Source organism: Rhineura floridana, chromosome 3, assembly GCF_030035675.1.
Source record: "Rhineura floridana isolate rRhiFlo1 chromosome 3, rRhiFlo1.hap2, whole genome shotgun sequence".
NCBI classification, from domain to species: domain Eukaryota; kingdom Metazoa; phylum Chordata; class Lepidosauria; order Squamata; family Rhineuridae; genus Rhineura; species Rhineura floridana.
The window spans coordinates 162,193,381-162,217,697 of NC_084482.1; the positions used below are offsets into that span (position 1 = coordinate 162,193,381).

Here is a 24,317-nt window from a genome sequence, read left to right on the forward strand (position 1 = left end):
CAGACTGGGTGGTAGTCGTTGCAAACCAATGGGTCCAGGGTGGCCTTCTTCAGGAGCAGTTGAATTACTACCTCTTTCAGGGTGGCTGGAACCACTCCCTCCCGCAACAATGTGTTGACCACTCCCTGTATCTACTTGGTCAACCCCCCTCAGCAAGCTTTAATAAGCCAATGAGATCACTCTGTCAGCGCAAACATTTCTGCTTGCCTTATGGAGCAATCTCCCCATGTGCTGTGAGGCCAGTTTGGGGGAGGCACAGGAGGAGGGGGGAAGCCACGTTCCACTGGTGGGAATTTTTGCAGTGGTTTCTGCTAGCTGGACGGTTACTTTAAATTCCCATTTTCGTACAAAGGGAATATGAATTATAGTTATAATAAATAAGATAGTCCATTTAAAAAAAAGCATTTCCCAGGACCTTTTAAAGGGGGCAGCACAGAGGGCAATTGCCCTGGGCCTCACATATGGTGGGAGGGCTCACACATGACGAGAGCCACATGAATGTTGCCATTGCTACATTGTTGACAACTCTTTTCTTTCAGAATCCCACAAACCTGAACACAATAAACTTAGTGGGAAAATCTCAAAACAATCTCTACTGGTGGTCGTGTCTTTTTGTCATGACAGTATGAGCATGACGGTTGCAGCCACAGGCAGGGCTAATAGTAGCAACCCAGCACAACCATAGTCACCTTTTTTTATTATTATATTAATATCTCACCTTTAAAAAAAAAAAACCAAGACATACTTACTATTTTAAAGATGGCATGCTTGCTTTTCAAATCCCAGACTAATTTAAACATGCAGCCAGATTTAAGAAGGAAAGAGTCATTTCTAAGGCAAAGTGGAGGATACGCAAGAGAATTTGGTGAACCAGCACCTTGAGGAAGCATGAGGTGTGTGCAGTTCAGGAGGCATTCCTTCCGTCTCCTCCAGACAAAAGAGTTCATCTGAACTCATAGAACAGTATTCAAATATTGCATTAGCAATGCAGAAAACCATTCCATTTCCCCCAATTACTACTGTTCCATGAATTCCTACTGTTTTCAACTCAGAAGAAGAAGGCAGATGCCAGTTTTTTGACACTGTGGTGCTGGTTTACAAAACCAGTACGCATTACTGAGCCAAGGTCAAGGTTATGGTTTTGGTGTACAAAGCCCTATAAAGCTTGGGACCAGGATACCTGAAAGATTGTCTTACTCCTTATATACCCAGTCAATCACTGCACTCTGCAGGTGAGGGCTTCCTGCAGATACCATCTTACCAGGAGATCCGTTCCACACAACGTAGGAAGAGAACCTAAAGTGTTGTGGCACCTACTCTTTGGAATTCTCTCCCCTTAAATATTAGACAGGAGCCATCTCTATTATCTTTTCAGTGCCTACTGAATACCTTCCTCTTTCAATAAGCCTTAGAATCATAGAATCATAGAATAGTAGAGTTGGAAGGGGCCTGCTCAATGTTGGAAGGGACCTGCTCAACCCCCTGCTCAATGCAGGAATCCAAATCAAAGCATTCCCGACAGATGGCTGTCCAGCTGCCTGTTGAATGCCTCCAGTGTCAGAGAGCCCACTACCTCTCTAGGTAATTGATTCCATTGTCATATGGCTCTAACAGTTAGGAAGTTTTTTCTGATGTCCAGTCAAAATCTGGCTTCCTGCAACTTGAGCCCATTATTCCGTGTCCTGTACTCTGGGATGATCGATAAGAGATCTTGGCCCTCCACTTTTTAAGTAGTGACCTTATCTCAGTCTGTATCTGTTTTGAAATAGCCTTTTAAGATGTTTTTAAATATTTTTTTGTAAAGATGTTTTTTAAAAATATATTTTGAAGATGTTTTGTTTTTGAAATGTTTTAAGATGTTGTAAATGGTTTGTCTCTTGTTTGCCACCCTGGACTCCTTCTGGGAGAAAGGGAAGGATTGAAATAACAACAACAACAACAACAACAACAATCATAATCAACTTGCTTCAGAGTTAAGACTTGAGGATGGTTCACAAAAGTGCAGAGATTATTTTCACCTTGTGGTCATGTGCATGGGTAAATGAACATGAAGAAGGTTTGTAGGCTCTTTACATAAGAACAACCCCAGTTGTTTCCATGCTGATGGCTAGTGTTTTTTGAGTGGGGCCATGGAAATTCATGCAATTGCTCCCATGTAAGCACATGGTTACGTTAAACTTTCCCATCAAGACTGTGCAGCCCAGCTATATGATTTTGTGGAGAAAGTGAGAAAGTAAGCACCACATCTTAGTGTAAACTGGCCCTTAGAAAACCTGAATTCAGATCCCCACTCAGCCATCAAGAATTCACTTAGTCTCTTTAAGAAAGAGTCAGTCTTTCTCAGTCACAGTCCTTCATTTGTTATGTAGGCAATCCTATCAGTGACTGTGAAGACATAGCTAAAGATTGTAAAGCAGCCAATGCACTGAAAAAGCAAGAGAGAAATGCTTAATAATAAATCAGAAATTGACAAATGCTCTGGCACAGAATAATAATGAAACTGGGGAAGCAAGCTTCCTTTTAGTGCTGTTGTGAGCTTGTTGCTGAGCACATCATCAGAAAGGATACATTGATGTATAATGTTATCCAGCAAAATCCATAAACATGGTGCTGTAATAGAACTGTAGGGCTTTGCTGGATTAAGACCTAATTCAGACCTTTACTGAGTAGTTACAGCATGTTGTGGACAATGGGGCACATGTCCCTCCACTTTCCCATGCACCTTAAGTAATTAGTGCTGTTTGCGTTCCACTTGGAGGTATATACATACAACCACCTGATTTCCATTATTACAATCCTTATTATTGCCACTCAGAATTGGAGGCAGGGGGCAGAGATCACGGAATCAGGCCATTGTATGGATAGGCATCAATGAGGAATATCCACACCAGGCATTAGTTTAGTGCATGGTAGAGGAGGTATACACACACCTCCACCATGATAAATTGCAACCACCTAGACAGAAGTATCTGTATTGGGCCTAAGAATCTTCAACAAAAGAATATAAAAAGAGTCCTGCTGGATCAGACCAAAGACCTATCTAGGCCAGCATCCTGTTTTCTACAGTGGCCAATCAGATGCATCTGGGTAACTCACAATCAGGATAGGAAAGCATTTGCCCTTTCCCACTGTTGTACCCAAGCAACTGGCATTTAGAAGCAGGTTAACTCTGATCCTGAAGTTATGATGAGTTTTGCTGCTCAGGTATAGTCAAGAATCAAGTACAGATATCAAGCATTACCCATTCAAACAGTTTGTAACTGAATATAATTCATTGAATATTTGTTATAGTTATGGGTTCTGACATACTCAATAGCAGCAAGCATTCCATTGTCCCACACATTTTATCTTCACATAATGTTCTGTGAGGCAGTCTCTAAATCCTCCAAACTGCATGGCTCTGTTTAAATAGGTGTTATGATTAAGATATTCCCTGGTTTAAAGCTCAGTGATAATTCACAACAGGACTAGCCGTGATTAATTCCTCTTAGCTAATCCGAGAGGGTGAAAAATGGCCTAAGCTTTGATAATTTACCAACTGTCCTTTTATTATTATTATTATTATTATTATTATTATTATTATTATTATTATTACTATTATTATGCCACTCCATACTAATTGATTACAGAATGTTTGACACTGCAAGGCACTGACATTACAGGAGCTTTAAAATGGTCTTTCACTGAGATCCAGAACTAAATCTATAATGCAATTTTAGAATTTAAAAACAAAGACAAACAGGATTAATTAATCACACTAAATTTTGAGATCATTCATGGCAAACTAAGAGAGGGTGGGATTTAGTGTTGCAGCTGTGAAAATGTAGACTAAGCCTTTTTAAATAGATGTGGACATTTGCTAGGAAAGGAAAACTGATGGAAAGCATTATTAAATCTGGAATTATTAAAAGAGAGAATATCAGGCTTTGAGTGAGGAAAAAATAGCATACTTTGTGCAAAGGAAAAACCCTAGGCTTTCTTCAAAAATGTTTTGGGAGAGTGTCAAAATAAGTGCCATTATGACTTTGTGGTTAAATTATGTGCTATTTTGTAATATTATCTATTAGCTATCCTGAGCTCCACATTGGTGGGATATAAGAATCCAGGGGGGGGAATACAAATATCGAGGTGACCCCTTGGGCATTCAAAAAGACTAAAACACAAAAAACTACAACACACTTCATAATTGTGGGACAGCAAGGAAGAACCTCTCATGGATGGATAATCTGAAAACCAAGAAGAGCAATTTGAATTGGGCAACTTTTACAACAGAGGAAATAAGCACCAGGGTTCTCAAAAGATCTATAATGAAACAGCCATATTTAACATTCATAATTGGAGTTGGAGGGAATAGTGATGTATTCATGTTTATGAATTCCAGATTATGTAGCATGGTGAAACTCCCAGCACACTAAGTGCAAAAGGACTTCCAGAAAGGTTTCCTGGATATCAATATAAATAGGTGAGTTTCACTATAAATGCAAAGTGAGTCCTTCAAATATACATCTGAAAGATCATCTTACCCCTTATATACCCAGTCAATCATTGTGCTCTGCAGGTGAGGGCCTCCTGCAGATACCAACCTGCCTACCTGGGCTCCTACTAGGAGGAAGGGTGGATATAAATCAAATAATAAATCAAATAATAAATCTTATCAGAAGGTCTGTTCTGCACAACATAGGAAGCAGACCTTTAGTGTTGTGGCACCAACCCTTTGGAATTCCCTCCCCTTATATTTTAGACAGGCACCATCTGTTATCTTTTTGGAGCCTACTGAACACCTTCCTTTTTCAACAAGCCTTTTAACTAGAGACCTTAACCCAGTCTGCGTCTATGTTTGAACTGGTGTTTAAGATCTTTTTAAAGCTTTTTTAAAAGAATGTTTGTTTTAATATGTTTTGTTTTAATATATTTTAAAGTCTGTTTTAAAGATGTTTTAGAATGTTGTTAGTTTTTTGTTTGCCACCCTGGGCTCCTTCTGGGAGGAGCAACAGGATATAAATTCAATTCATCATCATCATCTATCCAAGAGCTGTTTGGGTCATGATGAATAGCTCACTAATGTATAGTTTATTAAACAGATTTACTAAACAAATAAGCTATGTGCAACAGTGGTAAAAAGGAGCAAGATAGAAATTATGGTAGAGACAGGGATTGAATTTTACAAGACAAGTATCATAATGCCGTAATAGAAATATATGTTGTGTTGTATACTGAGTAAGAGCCCACTCTGGAAGGCAAGCCAGTTATCACTGCACCAGGGAGAGACCCCTTTTCCCTCTCATGGTCCTCCACACTCCATGCAACATGTTCCATCAAAGCTGACAGTGATCTGAGGCATTTTGAGCCTCTGCTTCCAGTCCACCTCTCTTGTGCTTTATCCCCTTTGTTGGATAATTGTCAACTTTTAATCAATGGCATGAAATATGGTAAATTACATGTGCTTGGGTGGGTCTTGATTTAATACCAAATGCATCCAGAGGTGCTGAACAAGGGATTGTTATAAACACCTCACACAAATCTGAACAGGGCAGATCCCTCCAAAGGCAGTGCTGTACCTTTGCTGGGTCAGGACAGATACAATATGTTTAGAAAACACAATTCAGAGTATTTATACTTCAATCAAAACATCTTTTCTGTCAGCTCAGGGCTATATTTCTAAATTTGCCAAAGAATGTCATTGTGCTGGAGGGGCAGGCGTCATCTCCATGGAAAGATGGAGTGTGGGGAGCAAAGTGAGGGTATTTCTCTGAGATCCTCTCCTACCCTGAAAAAGCAGTGAGGACAGAGAGGGACACTGAGAGAGAGAAAATGATGGTTTAAAACAAGAGGAGAGATCTGAAAAGATTGGGAAGGAAGGAACACTGAAGATAGGGTTTGCATTTTTTAAAGTTTTAACAAGAAAAAAGATGGATATAACACAGAAGCCAGAAGCTAATACCAAAAAGCTAACACAAGTACAACACAGCCTTTCCCAACTCACTTCTTGCTTACTTAAACCTCCCATTGTTTAAAACCAACACTTTTTCCCTCACATGTTCCTCCATTCTCACTTTACTCAAACCTCCTCTGTTGTTTAAAATCAACACTTTTCCGCTCAGTATTTCTCCATCCCTGCTTCACTCAAGCCTCTCCCATTGTTTAAAACCAACACTTTCCCCTCTCATGTTCCTCCATCCCTGCCTTACTCATACCCATCCTGTTGTTTAAAATGGGGTGTAAGTGAAAGGAGGCTGCAGAATAGGAGGCAAAGAGGCATGGAAATGGGGGTGGTCTGTGTGCAAGGGGAAGTGGAGAAAAGGAGGAGGGAGGAAGGAAGAAAAAGGGGTAAAAGTGAAAACAGGAGAGCAAAGGGAGTTGCAAGAAAGGAGGAGAAGGCATGGGAACGGGAGTGAAGATAAAAACAGGTACAAAAGGGCTAAAGAATAGTGGTGGCTGTTCGGTATTATAAAAATACCGGAGAAAAATAGGAACTAATTTGGTTGGTCCTATTTCTTAGCAGTGATATAAAAATACAAGCAGCAGAATGAGAATAAACCACCCCACCTTTCTTTATATAAACAACAACAGACACAATATTTTAGGTAAAAAAAAAGAATGTTTACTTACGGCCTCATATGTTAGGAACATAGGCTCTAGCTTAGAAGAAAGACAATAGGAGTCTCAGTTCATTTTAGTGGTTTAATATTGATGCTCTCAGAGAGAGCATCTGTGCCATGAGGCCTCTCTCAATGGTGGATAGATCAGCAATGTAGAATATTCAAAAATCCCCCAGGACAAAGGAGGAGGAAGTCAGGTAAGTAACCCCACCCATTAGGAAGTTACATCATGGTAAAACAGGTACATGGGATATTCCCCAAATATCCCTTAAAGGGAACATGCAACATTTGCCTATTCCAACAGTGGCTTCTTAATTGGACAGAAGGTGAAAAGGGTGTTTAGTAGTTGCAATGTGTGAGAGAAGGAAGATTCAGGAAGTTACCATGTGGGTGGTCTATGTCTAACAAGGGGTTGCAGAAAAGGAGAGGGAGGAGAAAGGATGGGCATGGGGCTGAAAGTGAAAATGTGTGTAAAGTGAGGCTGCAGAATAGAAGAGAAAAGTGGCTTCAGAAATGGAGTTGGGAAGGTGAAAAGAGAGCTTAGTAATTGCATGGGTGGGAAGGAGAAGCTCTAGGGAGTTATCATGGGAGATGTGGTGAGGGTAGGCAAGCAGACCCAGCAGGGGTACAGTTCCTAGATATATATTTGGTTCACACCTAAAATAAATGTGAATTCAAAAAAAAATGGCAAACAGGTATGTATCATACAGACACCCTTGCCAGGGAACCATGATTGGTTACATTGTTTTGTCGTGTACAAGGCTTGATGGAATAATGTGTAAAATAGCCCTTATTTACTGAGGTAAAAAAACAATATTTTTTCTCCTGCAGTATGCTAACTATGACAGAATTGCTGAAATACAATCAGTCTACACATTCAAACTTTCAGCTTTATAATCTCTTGCTAAACTAATCTATTTTTATTCTTCTGCCCTGTGAATTGAGGATGGCATTTACTGGATCTAGTTTGTCAGTAATGAAATTCAGAGCAATATCAGGCAGATATGAAGGGAAACAATATCATCAAGTTCATCTGCCTGTGTGAAAAAGGAACGTGAGAAAATCTTAAGGCTTTGACAAATGCAGAAATCCTCTTATGTAGACCAATGCTGTCTTGATGGATCAGTCCAACAAAACAGATCATTGGCTGCAACAGGGATGGGAGGCAAGGCTGAGGAGCAAGTTTGGTCCCAAATGAACTAGGCACCACATTGTAGCTTTTTAATCACTGATTTCATGCTGTTGACACATGGGGCTCATTCACACGGGAGCTAAATTTCATAGTGAAGTCGCAGCTTTTGCCATTGCGATAGCTTTGCAAGGTTCATACTTCCTACCTTCAAATCCACTGTTTTCCATTCACACTAGTCAGCATTCCTCTGGAAAGGTTTAGTATTGCTGTTTCCTTGTGGCCCTGCCCCCAATTTTACATGTTTACTCCCTTCAGAGTATCGATTTTGCTAATGGAGAAGGGGAGGGTTTTTTCTGTCAGTTTCAGTGTTTCTTGTCAAGTGCATGCCTCTCCTTTCAGCAGGGAGAGCTTGCGGGTGCAATTGACATGAAACTGATTAGAGGGGGGGAGTGAGTGAAAGGCAAAGTAGGCAGTGGCTACCTAAAATATGGCCTATGGAGAGATAGTATGTACAAGACCAGCATACACAAGAGGCTTATGGGTCATGTTTTATTTTCTCAAGGGAAAATCTTAATTTGCAATAGAACAGGAAGAGGCTTTAACATAAACAAAGTTAATTATCTAAGGTGATTACCGTAGCATCTTGTTGTTAGTAATAAGGTCCAAAGGAACACATCAATTTTAAAATATGTACTGTAGTTCTGTTCTGCTCTCAGTGATCTCCTGTCCAAGAGACTGATGAGCTCCACACTCAGTTTCAACAATGCTATAGCATGAGTTGCTCCCATACTAACTCCCTAGACTAATTTCCATGCCCCAAACTCTAACCACCTTACTCAAAGTCAATCTCATCACACTTGTCTGTATTTGATAAAAGCCATGCCATCAAAGATTATTGCATCATTTCTTCCAAAATGATCAATAGGGCTATCTTTATTCATGGACAGAAGAAAATCTGATTTGTTGGGGTTTGCCAGGGTGCAATAGGGCACAATCAAGAAGAGAGTATGGAATGACTATCAGAAAGTAGGACATGATTTTCTTTAAATAAGTTCTCCTTCTGTGGTTTGGGTTAGCAAATAATTCTTGGGCACAGCGCCAGCTGGTATATTTGCTTTTGTTTTGAATAAATTACTGCAGGGGTGGAGAAAGTGTGGCCCTGCAGAAGTTGTTGGAGTGCAACTCCCATGAGCTCCAGCCATTATGACCAAGATCAGGATAAATGTAAGTTGCATGCCAAGACATTTGGAGAGCCACAGATTCCCACCCCTGGATTACTGGGTATTTTCAGGCTATGCCTTTTGATGAGAAAACCTTATGAATAGCAGAAGACAAATTCTGGTAAAGGATTTCATATATCTGGTGATGAGTATTGACAGGCAAAGGAAGGGGGGCAGGTGATTAAGTTTTAATGTGGTTCTGTTGAAAAAAGACACTATTGTATATAAAGGCTTATAACTGTAAGGTTGGATGCCCTTTATAGGAAGTTTGTAGATTCAGCAACATTTCTTTAAATGTTGTTCACAAGGGCCATATTTTGAATCAGCAATTACCACTAACGTTCCCATTCCCATTGTATCATTGCCAGTGAGCCAGCCAAGCCATCTTAATTGCTCTGATCTAATGTGAACATTGTTAGCACTGGAGCTGGATGCTGGCAGAAGCTGAACTATAACAGAATCCCTGTTGAAGGAGCACACTTTATCCTAGATACAATCTGGCTTTAAGAAAACAATAAACTAGCATTTATTAAAGAAAATGCATGGTGATAGGAAATATCTCTAGTTTTGACTAAGGTGGAGATGCAACAAGGCATGCTTACTCTTGCATCTCAAGAGAAGAGAGATCCAAAAGGTCTCTTCAAGGGAGGAGTGGAAGATGGGGAAGAGGGAGGGAATAGGAAATGAGGTCAACAACTCTATGAGTATCAGTTTAGCACTGGAAGGAAGATTCAGGACCAGTACAGGCATGACCGGGCCCTTGGACACCAGACTGTCCCGGGCCATGTCATCATGCTCCCCAATATCCCCTCCCTATGCAGGTGGCACAAGCTTAAATAGGCCCTCCCTCCCTCTCTCCTGCATTGTTGTGTCAGAACATGCATGCCTGCTATCACTCAAGATGGTAGCAAAGGTATCAACCCCTTAAGGACACCCACACCACCATCTTGGGTAGTGGCAGGCATACATAGGCAGTGCCCTAGTGCGCTGATGCAGCAATGGGGATGGTAGGTGAGGCGGGAAGACCTATTTATGCCCACGCTACCTGCATGGTGGTTTTCTGGGAGGGTGGAGCTCTTGCTCTGCAGCAGCATCAGACCACCGGGCACCATGATTCTATACTGCTGCAGATCACAGAGCAGGAGCTCCATTCTTTCAGGGGCCCTCAGCAGTGCCTGACCTGACTGCCTGCTGGCACCAGGCCTGAGATCAACACAAGTTAGAAGGAAAGGACAATCTAGGAAGGATGGAGGTTTCTCTCTCTGTCTATTCTTTTCCATGCAGACATATCAACCTTCAGTGCAAGATGAATTGCACCTTAATTATTCCAACAAACTGGCTATTGATAATAGATTGACAAGATGTCTTGTCTTGCAATACCTGTGTTGCTACCTCTGGTTCAAAATATCAACTTTTTTGCTTCCAGTGATGCTTTTCATGCCAAGTTCAAGACAAATAGGCTTTACCTGACTTTCAGTGATTCCCTATATAATCTCTTCTACAACTCATGAATATAATCTTCCCCCACCCAGTGATAATTCTATTTTCTGACCAATATATATTACATGAAAAAGTTGCTTTCATAATGTTCCAGCAAGTATCATTTCAGTCCGTAAGAGGTCTGTAAGAGGTCTTAGAGACCACAAAGGTTGATTGTTCATGTACATGCATATAATATAAAGGCCTGCCTGTAATCAAAAAGGTAATGCCTCTGACCTGGTTATATAATCAGTATATGTAAATGGCTCTCCTGCTTTTAACTATGGCAAAGCAAAGTACCTCTGAGTGCCATTTGCCATAGCTAGTAATGAGAAAAAGTTTGGTGTCCATGTGTGCATTTGAGCCACAGTCATTATTTTCATACCATAAAGACAAATCCTATCTAGTAACATCTGGACAATAGCATTTGCAGCAGCAGGTTAGGGAGCTCCAATTTGGTGGTGGTGATGATGGTGGCCCACAAGTGCATATGTATCTGTGGAGTCACTGAGAAGAACCCAGGGTTCTTGCCACTGCATTGCCCCACCCAATCCCAGTGAGCCCAGTACTGAAGCCAGCAGGGTCTCGCTACTACTCTGCCCCCTAACATACTGATGCTACAAACTCAATGTAGGCCACAATGTAAGAGGCTGATTTTGACTGGGTTGTCAGGGCTGGCCCTACTGATAGGCAGAGTGAAGCAGCTGCCTCAAGGAGCAGGTACTTAGTGGTTGTCCTGCCTGCTGTCGAAGGACTCCGTTGTGTCTGTGGGTTTTTCTCTTTTTATTAAAGTTATAGATACATCAAAAGCAGTGCACGTCATTAACCTAACTAAGCTTGTTAGGAACTTTGGCCCTAAACTAACACTGACTAAGCATACTAATTCAGCAAAGACGTGACTCAGCAACTGGGTTTCCCCCTGAGTCAATTTAAGTAGGCTTGGATCTTGCATGCACATGAAGGCTCCTCCTCAGCTCCGACTATTGAACTTCCCGTCTCTGGCACCTATGAGCGCAAGGTGAAGGTGGTTTGATCTCCAGCTCTCCCTCTGATGGAGGGGGCTTCCAACAGTCAGTTCAGGCATAGGAAAATGGGCAGCGCTAGGTGGGGAAATGTCTGATGTGCCTGGCTGTGTCCCGGAGGCAGGCAGTGGGGGTGAGTCCTGCTGGAGAGTGTCCGATGAGCTAGGTGGTGATTCTGCAGGGAAGTTGGGAGTGGAGAGAACTGTGCCATCTGAGACAGGGGTTGGGGCATCCTGTGAGTTCACCCCGCTGTCATCCCCAACCCAAGGCTCCCAGTCCAAGTCCTCATCTTCTGACACGCCTTTGACCAGCCTCCTCCTATCTGCCCGGCTCATGACAGTGGTGGCGGCAGGGAGGTGCTCAAGGCCAGAGCTGTGTGTGCTACACAGCCTGACCTTAACCCTCTAAGTTAGGTTGTTGTCCTTGTGTGTGCCTGGAGGATGATGTCCCATCACCAGTGCTGAAGTGCTGAAGATTCAGCTACAACTCTGATCAGTATGTGAGGTACCACTTTGTTCTTTGCTTCAAGCAGCAAAATATCATGGGCCAGTCCTACAAGTTGGTTAACAGCTACCTGTTTCAGTGCATGTGTTTGAGTCTCTAATCCTACACACACCTGGGAAAGCATACCATTAAACTCAATGAAGTTTGCTTCTGAGTAGACTTCTATAAGATTGCATTGTAAATCTCTACAACAGAAAGCAATGGAAATTAAAAGTCTTTCCCTTTGGTAGCTGGATTATTCCTAAATTGAGAAGGATCTGTCAAGACGAAGGGTTTCAACCTGGGAGAAAAACACACTACTCATGCTATTATTCTATTTTAAAGGGGATGTGTGATGTGCTGGAGAACAAAGAGTATTCATTTGTAAGGATTTGGGTTTTAATATATAGCATTTGGTTGGCAAATAAGAGGCCAAACATTCCCCCTTGATGAACGTCTATGTATTTTAAACAAATGTATTTTGGTAAGAAAAATAGCACACTTCAGCACTTGTAAAGTTCTATCAAAAAATAAATAATTGCTGCCTTTAAAGTTGTCATTCAGGGAGCACACACTGGGCCAAAAGCTGCCCTCAGGCATGTACATGGAACTCCTGCTGTGTTTAATGTGAGTTGTGCATATTTATCAAAGAGAGGAATTTGACCCATTACAAAGCTTTTTGTCACTTTCAACAAAACGTCCAGCAGCTATCAAACACAGAGGAACACATCAGAGCAACTATTTCTGGACTCAGAAATACAGAAAAGCCTACACAAATTTCTCCAGACTGGACTGTTGATATTCTCATTAAAATCAGTAAGATTTTAGGGGTGTGCACCAGACACAAGATTCAGTTCATATCTGTATTTATCACTTTGGAAAGCAGCCCAACATGTTCCGAGTCTCTCTGTGGTATATCCAGTTTAACTCATGTTCATACTATTACAGGCAATCAAAGAATGGCTATAACTTTTTTCCTCTTGACAAAAGTATTTGAAATTTTCAGGAACAGCAGTCCCTTCAGAGTGGATTAAGACTGCCAAATTACAGCCAAATACATCCAAAGGTTTGGGGGCTTGGCATCTTGATTTTTAAAGAAAAAATAAATACCTCTTTTTAATTTTATTTTAGGCATAATTGGATAAAATTTACAGCAATGGTCACCCCTTATGAGAGCAAGAAAACCACCAAATTTCAGAAGGATAGCTGTAGTGATTCTTCTGCAAGGGCAGCTTTTACAATTTTGGGGTGGGTAAAATAGGAATTACTTAACCTCCCCCTGTGTTTTGAGGACAAAGTCTGAAAATTGCTGACCCAAGAGAAGTGCCTCTGGGGAATAAGCCTGTCAAATTGCAGACAAATAGATTTTTTTTGTGCTAGGAGTGTTTAAAGTTCCATAGGTTTTTGTGCTAGGAGTGTTTAAAGTTGATTGGGGCAGGAGGAGAAGATTTAAAAAATGGAATGAAAAGGAGGGCAAGCCCTGCAACCTAGGAAAGTGAGAGGGGAGGTGGATAACACTATATTCCTTAAATACTATAGTCAACTCTCTAATACTGAACACATGACACAAACAGAAATGGGAAAAAACACACACAAGAAGAATAGGCCAGAATGAGAGTAAAATAATTAATGTAAGTATTATGTTTCTTGGAAAAAGGAAAGCAATTGGAAGGAGAGGGACTGTAAGTTCACCACTTTGCTAAGTGACCTGCTCTGGAGAGACATAACTTATAAAAGAGCAGTGAGTGAGCAGGTGAAACAAATGAACAAACTTCCATTAACATCTCTCCTCCAAATCACTGGTAAAATAATTACCCCCAATTAAAATCTAGACCTCTCTGTCAAAATGAGTGATTCCTCCTTTTCCCCGCATGAGCCACACAAGAGTGTTTCCCCCATATAGACAGCTTGGTTTTGCTTTAAACAACAGCAAAATGTCTGTAATGGTTTCTTTGATGTCTGAGTTGACAGAGTGGCATGAGGCTTTTGGGGTGGAGAAGGGGCTCTGCATCAACAGGGTGCCTTGTTAATATTGTGATCTGACTTGGGTAAATAAAAAAACATCCTGGTTTGTCTCATTCCTTAGATTTCAAATTTCAGAGCTGGTTTATATGGTGTCAAGGAAAGTAGGACAGCTTAAAAGTGGCACATATGCTTTCCTAGTTTACATTAAAATTATATGTTAATGAAAAGATCACAGCTTACATTATCCTTGAACATAAGGGGAAATTGTTTCAAGATGTTTATTCAATGGCATTTATTCCCCTGGCAAATCTACACAATAACTCAAGCAAAGGAATGGCTGGTTTTGTCAAAGTGACAGAAGTAACTACCGTATATTCTGGCGTATAAGACGACTTTTTAACCCTGGAAAATCTTCTCCAAAGTCGGGGGTCGTCTTATACGCCGGGTGTCGTCTTATTAGGGTTGCCATATTGCCCGGATAGCCGGGTTTTACCCGGATTCTAAGCATGCCACCCGGCGCCCGGCTAGCCCCTTAGGTGGCCCGGATTCTCAGCTTTCATTTTTTTAAAAAATTAAGTTTCTAGGTGGTGCGGTTCTCGAGATATATATAAAAACGTCAGGCACCCCCCCCCCGGTTAAATCTTTTTTTAAACTACTGTATAGCGCTTCGTAGCTTTAACCCTGCCTGTTCAGGATTTCAGCCAATCAGTGAAGTGTTTGTTTGGTGGCAGTGTCTGCAAAACCTCATTGCGAGGCCAGAAAATGGTGGTTTCCCCTCCTGTTTATCTGAAAATCTCATAAATTGGGTAGGTATATACATTTCAGTTTTTCCCCCTGTTGTGTGTAGGAGTCAGATCCTGGGCAGTGTTTTGAAAACCTTCCCAATAGTTGCTTTTGGGGGTAAAAACAGTGCTAATCCCATATGTCCAGAGTAAATCCTATTGAATTCAGTAGGAATTACTTTTGAGTAGACATGATTATGAATGTGCTGAAAATCAATGGGACTTTGGAGTGAATGTAAAAAAGAATTGTGTTTGTGTTCTCTTTCTGCCCCCCCCAGTCCTATTTTAAAGCAAGTAGGCAGGGCTTACTTAGGTATTGCAGTTTTTATTCTGTAGGAAACTAATACTGATTTTTAAAAAACTAATACTGATTTTTCTGCAATGACCAATTGGTTTGACAATAAACTATTATATGGGCTGTATGTATTTATACATCTGCAGTGTGTGAGTGTGTGTATGGAGTCTTTCCAACACCCCTGTGAGGTAGGGTTGGAAACCAAGGCAGCTCACAACAAGAAATAAAGCCATTTAAAATCCAATAACCATAAAAACAAGTATAAACAGTTGCAAAACAGTGTAAAGTGGCATGATTCGGAATTTTGGGTTGTATGAATGAAGTTGCTTATCACTTGAGGTTGCATTTCTGTCCCTGTTTGAGTAAGCCCCATTGAATACGCTGGGACTTGCTTCTGAATAAATAAATTTAGGATTGCACTATAAATATCTTTACAGTTTGTGTAAATAATAAATATATTTGATAGTTATGCTTATATAAATATTTCTTCATTTATCCTATTTTTGGTTTTTGGTTAGGAATCCTGACTGGTTGTGAGATGGTTAGTTTTTTGCCTTATAGGAATCTTGTTGTGGTTGGTATGGTATTACATTTAGAAAAGTGTTACTGCCTTCTGTATTTTTTTTTCCTATTTGCATTTCACTTATCTTTAACCTCACTCCGTTACAGCCATAGAAGCAACAGCAGCATATGCAAGATAATTAACTCCCATTAGTGATAAGAACAAGAATTTATAATTATTATTTCAATTAAAACAAGAGGCTTATCAATACTTTGAAGAGGACCAGATATTTATTTTCTTTCTGAGCCCAGGACTGGGTCTTTCATGATGCCCGGTGTGTGTGTGTGTGGGGGGAGCAGGAGAGTAGTCGATAAGACAGACATCCTGGCATTGATAATCGAATTAGCAAGGTATGTGTGGGGTTGTTGTACACTTCCAGGCTCAGTTTCATTTTGAGTATGGAGGTGGAACCTGTGTAGATGTGGTTATCAAAGGGAGAAGAAATTTTGAGTTAAGCAAAGCTCTGCTTTTATAAAACCTAAGAAACATACAGTACTTTGAATGTCTGAGTGCCTGCACCAGTGGAATACTGGAGGAACTTGTAAAACTTGCTGCAACAGTATTTAGAACTGAGCATGTGGTGTGAAAGACTCCTTTTCCTAACATTTTGGCTTGTTTTTCTCTGATTGTGTATTTTTATTGTTTTTACTATATTTGTAAGCTGTGCTGAGCTCTGTTTTTAACAGCAAAAGGGCAGGATATAAATTCTCTTAATCAATCAATAAATACTCCATAGTGTTGGAAACTAGAGTCTAGGCATTTAATGTTGCTTTTAAAAAAAAGATTTCTCACATCTTTCCCCAGTTTTTGGTGGTAATTCCTAGGCACAAAAACAAAACAACTGGACAATCCAAATATTAATATTTATAAGTTTATAAGTGACAGTTTTCCTGCTAAGTACCTGCATGTCATAAGCAGGGGTAGTCTTATACGGCGAGTATATCCCAAACTCTATATTTTAACTGGAAAAGTTGGGGGTTGTCTTATACGCCCAGTCGTCTTATACGCCGGAATATACGGTATATACATGACTTGTGGAAATGCAGGCGGCCTCAAGAATGTTGGTCAATTGTTGTAAATACAATTTTTTAAATTTGAATTGTTATGGACTTATTAAAGGGCTATAGGAGTACCTCTTTAGTTAAAGTGAGAGGGGTTCTGCCATTATAAACCTCAAATTCCTATGCATATAATGATGAGCTGATGAGCTTGAAACAAGGCAGGCGTGATCTGCCTGCTGAGGTTTACAAATGTGCCAAATTTCAAACCGATCCAATAAAATTAGTACAAGTACAACAAGTTAAAAGTACTTAAGATCAAAATATTAGCCCTTTTTACTGCAATTTTTAGACAGGTGTATCATATATTTATTTCATATTATGGTGAAAATTAAAGTGTTTTTAGTGCTTCTGTTTGCCGCCCTGGGCTCCTGCTGGGAGGAAGGGTGGGATATAAATCAAATAATTAATAAAATAAATAAATAAAAATACTAATGTACTTTAATCAGGCTTGTTGAGGAAGACACACTTTCATTGGTTTGGTGAAGTTCTGGACTATGGTTAAAAAGCTATGAAGGCATTTCTACCATATTACAGCCTATAGCAACAACTACCGGCAAAATCATACAGTGGATTTTGTTGTTGTTATGTGCCTCCAAGTCGACTGTGACTTATGGCGACCCTATGAATCAGCAACCTCCAAGAGCATCTGTCACAAACCACCCTGTACAGATCTTGTAAGTTCAGGTCTGTGGCTTCCTTTATGGAATCAATCCATCTCTTGTTTGGCCTTCCTCTTTTTCTACTCCCTTCTGTTTTTCCTAGCATTATTGTCTTTTCTAGTGAATCATGTCTTCTCATGATGTGTCCAAAGTATGATAACCTCAGTTTCATCATTTTAGCTTCTAGTGATAGTTCTGGTTTAATTTGTTCTAACACCCAATCATTGGTCTTTTTTTGCAGTCTATGGTATCCGCAAAGCTCTCCTCCAACACCACATTTCAAATGAATGAGACATTTGGTCTTACCGTGAAATTGGTCCTCTCTGTGCATGTCAAAGATGATAACAGGTGGGTAATTAGCTCCACCTAGTGGTTGAAGGCAAAAGAGTACTGCTGATGTTTTATTGTAGATCTGTTCCTGGTCTGCGCCTGCTCCCTCCTCAGTTTTCGATGACAAGCCCATACGAGTAAGTCCAGTAAACACCACAAATAAAGACAAGACAACAGTACTCATACACTCTCTGCTCAAGATCTAATAGCGCTTGTAAAGGCAGCCCAGCCCTCATAGGGAGCGGCCCTGATATCATCTTTGACATGCACAGAGAAGACCGATTTCACGGTAAGACCAAATGTCTCTTCTCCTGTGCATGGAAAGATGATATCAGGTGGGACATACCAAAGCTGACCCATGTAGGGTGGGAATACCGCTGGGTTGTGGCTACTATTGATCTGTGAGGACGTGCTGTAGCACTCTCCTCCCGAAGGCTGCCTCAGCTGAAGCATAGGAGTCTATTTTATAATGTTTAATGAAAGTATTGGGAGTGGCCCATGTGGCTGCCCTACAAATCTCCACTAGAGGGGCATTATGGGAAAAGGCCGCTGATGTGGCTGCTGCTCTAGTCAAGTGAGCCACTATTCCAGCAGGATGGGCTAATCTTAGAGAGGCATATGCCAAGGATATGCACTCCTTGATCCACCTGGCTAGTGTAGACGTGGTCACCTTATTCCCCAGGGATTTTGGGTGAAAGGAGACAAACAAATTATCTGTTTTCTGAATTGGCTTTGTCTTGGAAATTTAAACTTTAAGGGCTCTTCTCACGTCAAGAGAGTGCCAGGCTTTCTCTAAAGGGTGGACAGGATTCGGACAGAAGGAGGGCAATACTAGCTCTTGCTGGCAATGGAACGTAGACAATATTTTGGGACGAAAGGAAGGGACAGTACATAGGACTACTCTATCCTTATGAAATACACAAAAAAATGTATGGACAGACAGGGCATTAAATTCAGACACTCTACAGGCCAAAGTAATGGTCACCAGAAACAAGACCTTAAAGGACAGAAGACAGAGAGAAACTTGACTCAGAGGTTCAAACGGAGGTCTTTGAAGGGCTGATAAAACTTTATGTAGGTCCCAAGTTGGGTAGCGATGCACCATAGGTGGCGCTGTTATCGTTGCTCCCCTGAGGAAATGTTTGACGAAAGGGTGAGACCCAATTGGATTATCCGGGGATCTGGAGAGAATTGCCGATAAGGCTGAAACTTGGCGCCTCAGGATGTTAGGTCTGAGACCCAAAGATAAGCCGTCTTGCAGAAAAGACAAGATCTCGTTGACCCCTGCTTTCCGAGGAAGAATTCCTTTCTTCCGTGACCAGGATGAGAAGGTCTTCCATGTGCTTTCTAGAAGCCATCATGGTTTCCAATACTTGTGGAGAGATGCCTTTTTTCAAGAGTCTCTTCTGTTCAAGTTCCATACATGAAGCGCCAACCACTCTGGGTCCGGGTGCTGGAGCTGTCCCTGAGATAGCAGGTCCCTTCTCACTGGAATTTTCCATGGTGGTTCCACCAACAGGTTGAGGAGATCTGGAAACCAAGGTCTCCTTGGCCACCATGGAGCTACCAACAGAACCGCTGACCTCTCAGTATGAAGTTTTTTGATCACCCTGGGAATAACTGGATTTGGAGGAAAGGCGTATAGTCTGCCCGGAGGTCACCGGGAAGTTAAGGCATCTATCCCCTCTGCGCCTGGTGTCGCATACCGGGAGAAGAACCGCTTTACCTGCCGATTGTGGCTGGTGGCAAACAGGTCTACCTGAATGTGGCCAAAATGTTCCACTATCTGATGAAAGGCCTCTGGGTGAACTCTCCACTCTCCCTGAATCAGCTTCTCCTGACTGAGCCAGCCCACTTGGCTGTTGTCCTCCCCCTTGAGACATTCTGCCGCTATCGAGTCGACATTGTTCTCCGCCCACTGGAAGAGGAGAAAGGCTTCCTTCTGAAGGAGGGAGCGTGTGCCCCCCTGACGGTTTAAATAAGATTTGGCCGACACGTCTGTTCTGATAAGTACTGCACCTAACCATCTGGTCTTTGCGAAGTGTCTGAGGGCCAGACGGACTGCCCGTAGTTTGAGCAGGTTGATCGGCAGTGTGGATTCCTGAGACGGCCTCGTGCCTTGAATCATCTGCCCGTCGCAATATCTCTCCATCCTGATAGGCTGGCATCCGATGTTATCAGGGTGTGCAGTGGATCCTGGAAAGGAACGCCTCACGGCAGGTTGGGTTCGTGGGTCCACCAGAACAGTGACTGCCGAACCTGTGGCAACAGAGCTACCTTGCGGTGGTGCCTGGACGCTATGTTGCTTTGGAAGGGTAGGAGCGCCCACTGAAGCATGCGGGAATGATGACGTCCCCATGGCATCATTTGGAACGTGGAAACCATCAAACCGAAAAGTGCTGCCAACTCCATCAGGTCTGTTGAAGGGGAGGATAGGACACCCAACGCTACTTTGCAAATCTTGCTGACCCTTTCTTGGGACAACGTAATGAGGCCGTGTTGTGAATCTATAGTCGCCTCCAAATGTGTTATGTGTCTGGATGGAAAGAGATGGCTCTTGGCCTCGTTGATCAGGAAGCCATTAGAAGTCCTTTAGACAGGCCAGGGTGACATGGAGGTCCTTCCATGCCTTGTGTAACGATGGGGAGCGGATCAGAAAATCGTCCAGATAAGGAAAGATATGAATCCCCAGTGTCCTGAAGTGTGCCACCAGGGCAACCACGATCTTCGTGAATGCTCTGGGAGCAGATGATAGGCCAAAGGGCATAGCCCTGAACTGATAATGGTCTCGTCCCACCGTGAAGCAAAGGTACCTTCTGTGAGGGGGTAAGATTAGTATGTGAAGGTAGGCCTCCTTTAGGTTGATAGAAGAGAGGAAGTCCCCTAGCCTCAGTGCTTCCTTGATTGAAAGTAAGGTGTCCATACGAAATTTGTGGTATTTTATGATGCGGTTTAGACCTTTGAGGTCTAGTACCGGCCTGGACGAACTGTCTTTTTTCTCAACGGTGAAGAACAGAGAGTAATTTCCCAAGAATCTTTCTCCTGGTGGGACCTTCTCGATGGCTGCCATTTGTAGGAGATGGGATACTGACCGTAAAACTCTGTCCCTCTTGTGTGGAGTCACTGAGAGAGGGGATGGAATGAATCTCGCCGGGGGTAGTGGAAGTAAATTCCAGGCGAAGGCCGTATCAAAGGGTGCGGAGGACCCACTGATCGGAAGATGTCCTTCCATCGGTGAGCAAAATGTTGGAGACGGCCTCCCACTGGCGAGGCGGAGGCGTCAGAACTGACTCCTGTTTCCATGTGACTGGGATGCAAAGCCTGATCGACCCGGAAGGTGTTGCTGGGACTTAAGCTGGCTGCGCTGTCTGTTCCAGAAGGGACAGCTGGAGCGGGCATCCTTCTGTCTTCCAAATGGACGTGAGCCCCGAAAGGACTGAGACAAGTGATATGGATGGAATGAGTGATGAAAGGTTCTTCCATCATCCCTTTTTCTGGTGGATGGCATGGACTTTTTCTTTTCCTTAGTTTCCAAGACATTAGCGAGGGCAGTGTCACCAAATAACTTGCCCCCCACATAGGGTTCTGAGGCAAGATTCGAACGAGCTGTAGGGTCTGCCTCCCAATGCTGGAGCCAAAGGGTTCTTCGCATGAAGATCCCTGCTCTCAGTGACCTTGCTACAAACTGCATGGCATCCATAGATGCATCTGCCATGAAGGTAACTGCCCAAGAGACCTTCAGCAGAGATTTGCGCACCCGGGCTGCATCTTGCTGTGGGCCATCCAGCAGGTCTTCCAACCAAAGAAGGAGGCTTGAGCAAACACTGAGGAGGCTGCTGCCGCCCTGATTGATAGCGCACTAGCCTCATGTACCCTTCTAAGCCCCTGGTCCATCTTGCGCTCAGTGGTATCCTTAAGGTGCGCATCTGAGTCTTTCGGATTCAATGATGGGTTCAACAGATTGACTATAGGTGCGTCTATGAGCGGGACCTTCAGCTGATCCATGATCGGTTGTTCCAGCATATAATATTTGTTGGCTAAGGAGACCGATTTTTTGAATTGTAAAGGGATGTCAAATTCTGATTTGAGAACCTTCAGGAAAAGAGAAGGAAGCTTCAACACTCTAGACCGAGGCTTTGGATCTGGACATACTGCTGAGACTCTCGAAGTGGTTGGAGTAGGAGGATCCTCTGCAGAAGTGAGGGTAAGGGCTTCCATCGCCTTGCATAGCAGAGGAAGGAAATGAGGCTCCTGAAATATCCTAGTAGATGAAACCTCCTCAGATTCCGACTCCCCACTCCATTCTTCTTCATCCAAGACAATCAAGTCACTTTCTGTGTCCATAGGCTCTGGGGGCTGAAGGTGTCTGCCTTGAGACGCTGCATAGGGGTCTGGGGATGTGCGGCTAGGGAAAGGGTGCAGATTTGCCCTCAAGTGGTCTGTAGGTGGGTCCCGTGAGAGCTGTGAACCAGATGGAGCTTGATAAGACAAATCTCTAGCCGGATCCATTAAGAGGGAATCCCTAAGCTGCTCCTTCAGTTGTTGAATTGAATGTGCTGACAGGTGCAGCTGGATAGGGTGAGCCTGAGTGTGAGATGACTGGAGCCCGTGCCCTCCTGTTTCTTGGATCTGTTGGACAGGAATTGGTTCCTCCAAAAAACCTGTAAAGGCTTCGGGAGAGGAGCTGGTAGAAAAAATAGCACCCAACTGAGGGTGAGATTGGCCGCCTTCCTCATCAGACAAGGGTTCTAGGTCCCTCTGGTCCCTTGTATGGTGGACAGGACCTTGGCTGTCTCTACAGGTCCCCTTATATGGGACAGGCATCCTGCCTTCCATAGCCACCCTGTCCACCATAACTTGAGCCTCAGCCACCTTGTGCCTGATGGTAGAGGGGTGGGCTACCACCATTTCTGAATGATCCCCCGAAGAATGCGACTGCCCTGATCCCAGGGTGGGAAGGGGCTCTGATGCTGCGCGTGTTGCAGGTGCGCGGGGGAGCGGTTTCAACCTCTTTGAGGGATTTCCTGTTTTGTGTGTTGCTTTCCTCATAGGTTGTAACACGCTGCAGGGCTTACAGGGTTAACGAAGGGAGCCTGAGTACAGTAGCTGGAAGACGTGAAGGAAGGGCTCTCACTGGTGGTGACAAACTGCTGATCTGGCAAAAGGCTGGGCGAAATGCCAAATCCAGCAGCGGCCGCTGCTGTTCTCCCTATTATGTTCCTGACGAGGGTAGACCAAAGCGCCCGTGCGTCTGCCCCTCCACCGCTATAGAGCGGGGAAAATGAAGATCGCTGGGAGAAGGGTGAGAAAACCCCAGCGTAGGCCGGGGCGCTGCCTCTAGGGCAAGGCTGCCACTGATGTTAAAATTGCCGACGCTGTGGCTTGCTCTCGAAGGAGAAATGGCAGCGAAGTTGGCCGGAGAGGGAGCCTGAAGAGGCCGACAGCTCCAGGAACCGTGGGGAGCGGCTGGTTGCTCCTTGCCACGGAGAAAGGTTTCCAGGGAAGGACACAAAGAACTGTTTTTTTTTAAACTTTTTATAGAAGGGAGAGGAATAAAACACATGGAGGGAAAGAACAACAGTAAAATGACATGCAAGACCTAAACAAACAAACGATACAGGCCTGAACCAACAGAGGCAGAGAGAATCCAACCACTTTCGGTGAAGGCAAAAGAGAAAAAACTGAGGAGGGAGCAGGCGCAGACCAGGAACGGATCTACAATAAAACGTCAGCAGTACTCTTTTGCCTTCAACCACTAGGTGGAGCTAATTACCCACCTGATATCATCTTTCCATGCACAGGAGAATGATTTTTCTCTTGTCCACTTTTTTCACTGTCCAACTTTCACATCCATACATAGAGAATACAGCGGATGGACATCTTATATTTTGTAGAGGAAATTTACCAGAATTTCAGTGTTGCAGAGGCAGCCATCTAGTGGATAATATGTGCAATGCCTATTCATCTATTCCTTTCCTTATGGAATATGACAGTGTGGTGCGGTGGTCAGATACCAATCTTTTTTGGACACATGAGCACATTTCCCAGGAAACCTGAGAAACCGTCATAAGGGCCACATCCCACAACCACACCCACAGACTCTGTCTACCACTGCAATCCCATCCCACACTGTTACCCCACCTGCTTCAACCCACTGGAGATCCCACACCTTGCCCTACACTGCAACCCACTATATCCTGCTCTGTACTGCAATCCCCACAACCCAACATACATACCCTGCAACCCCACACAACCCAACAAACCCTTCCTGCAATTCTACATACCCTGAAACAACACTCTCACAATTCCACAAACCCACAAACCCATACAAACACAAACACGGGCACACACTCCAACCCCCCAAACAATACAACCCTCACAGACACACCACAACTGCACACAGACACCTCACGCATCTCGAGGCACACACACACACACACACACACCCAACAGACACAAGCACGAGTTGCACAACATAATTACAAATCATGGGGCATATCTATTACAGCACTAGCCTTAGCTTCCAGTTACCCACCTTTGTGTAGTTTTTGGAGGGTGATGAGAGTTGTTAGGAGACACCCATTCCTCTGACAGAGCTCCAGTGGCCACAGCAATTTAACAGTCAGGCCCTCTTCTGAGGATTGTAGCTCTGTGAGGGGAATAGGACCTTTCATAGCAACTCACAGCACCCTTCACAAACTACACTTCCCAGGATTCTTTGGACGAAG

At 43.1% G+C, this 24,317-nt stretch overlaps 1 protein-coding gene across 2 annotated transcripts in view; it reads right to left on the reverse strand.

The window, feature by feature from the left end:
- Window positions 1–24,317, reverse strand: part of GRM7 (glutamate metabotropic receptor 7) — a 728,386-nt gene that overhangs the window by 246,392 nt on the left and 457,677 nt on the right. The gene's annotated exons all lie outside the window — the stretch shown is intronic.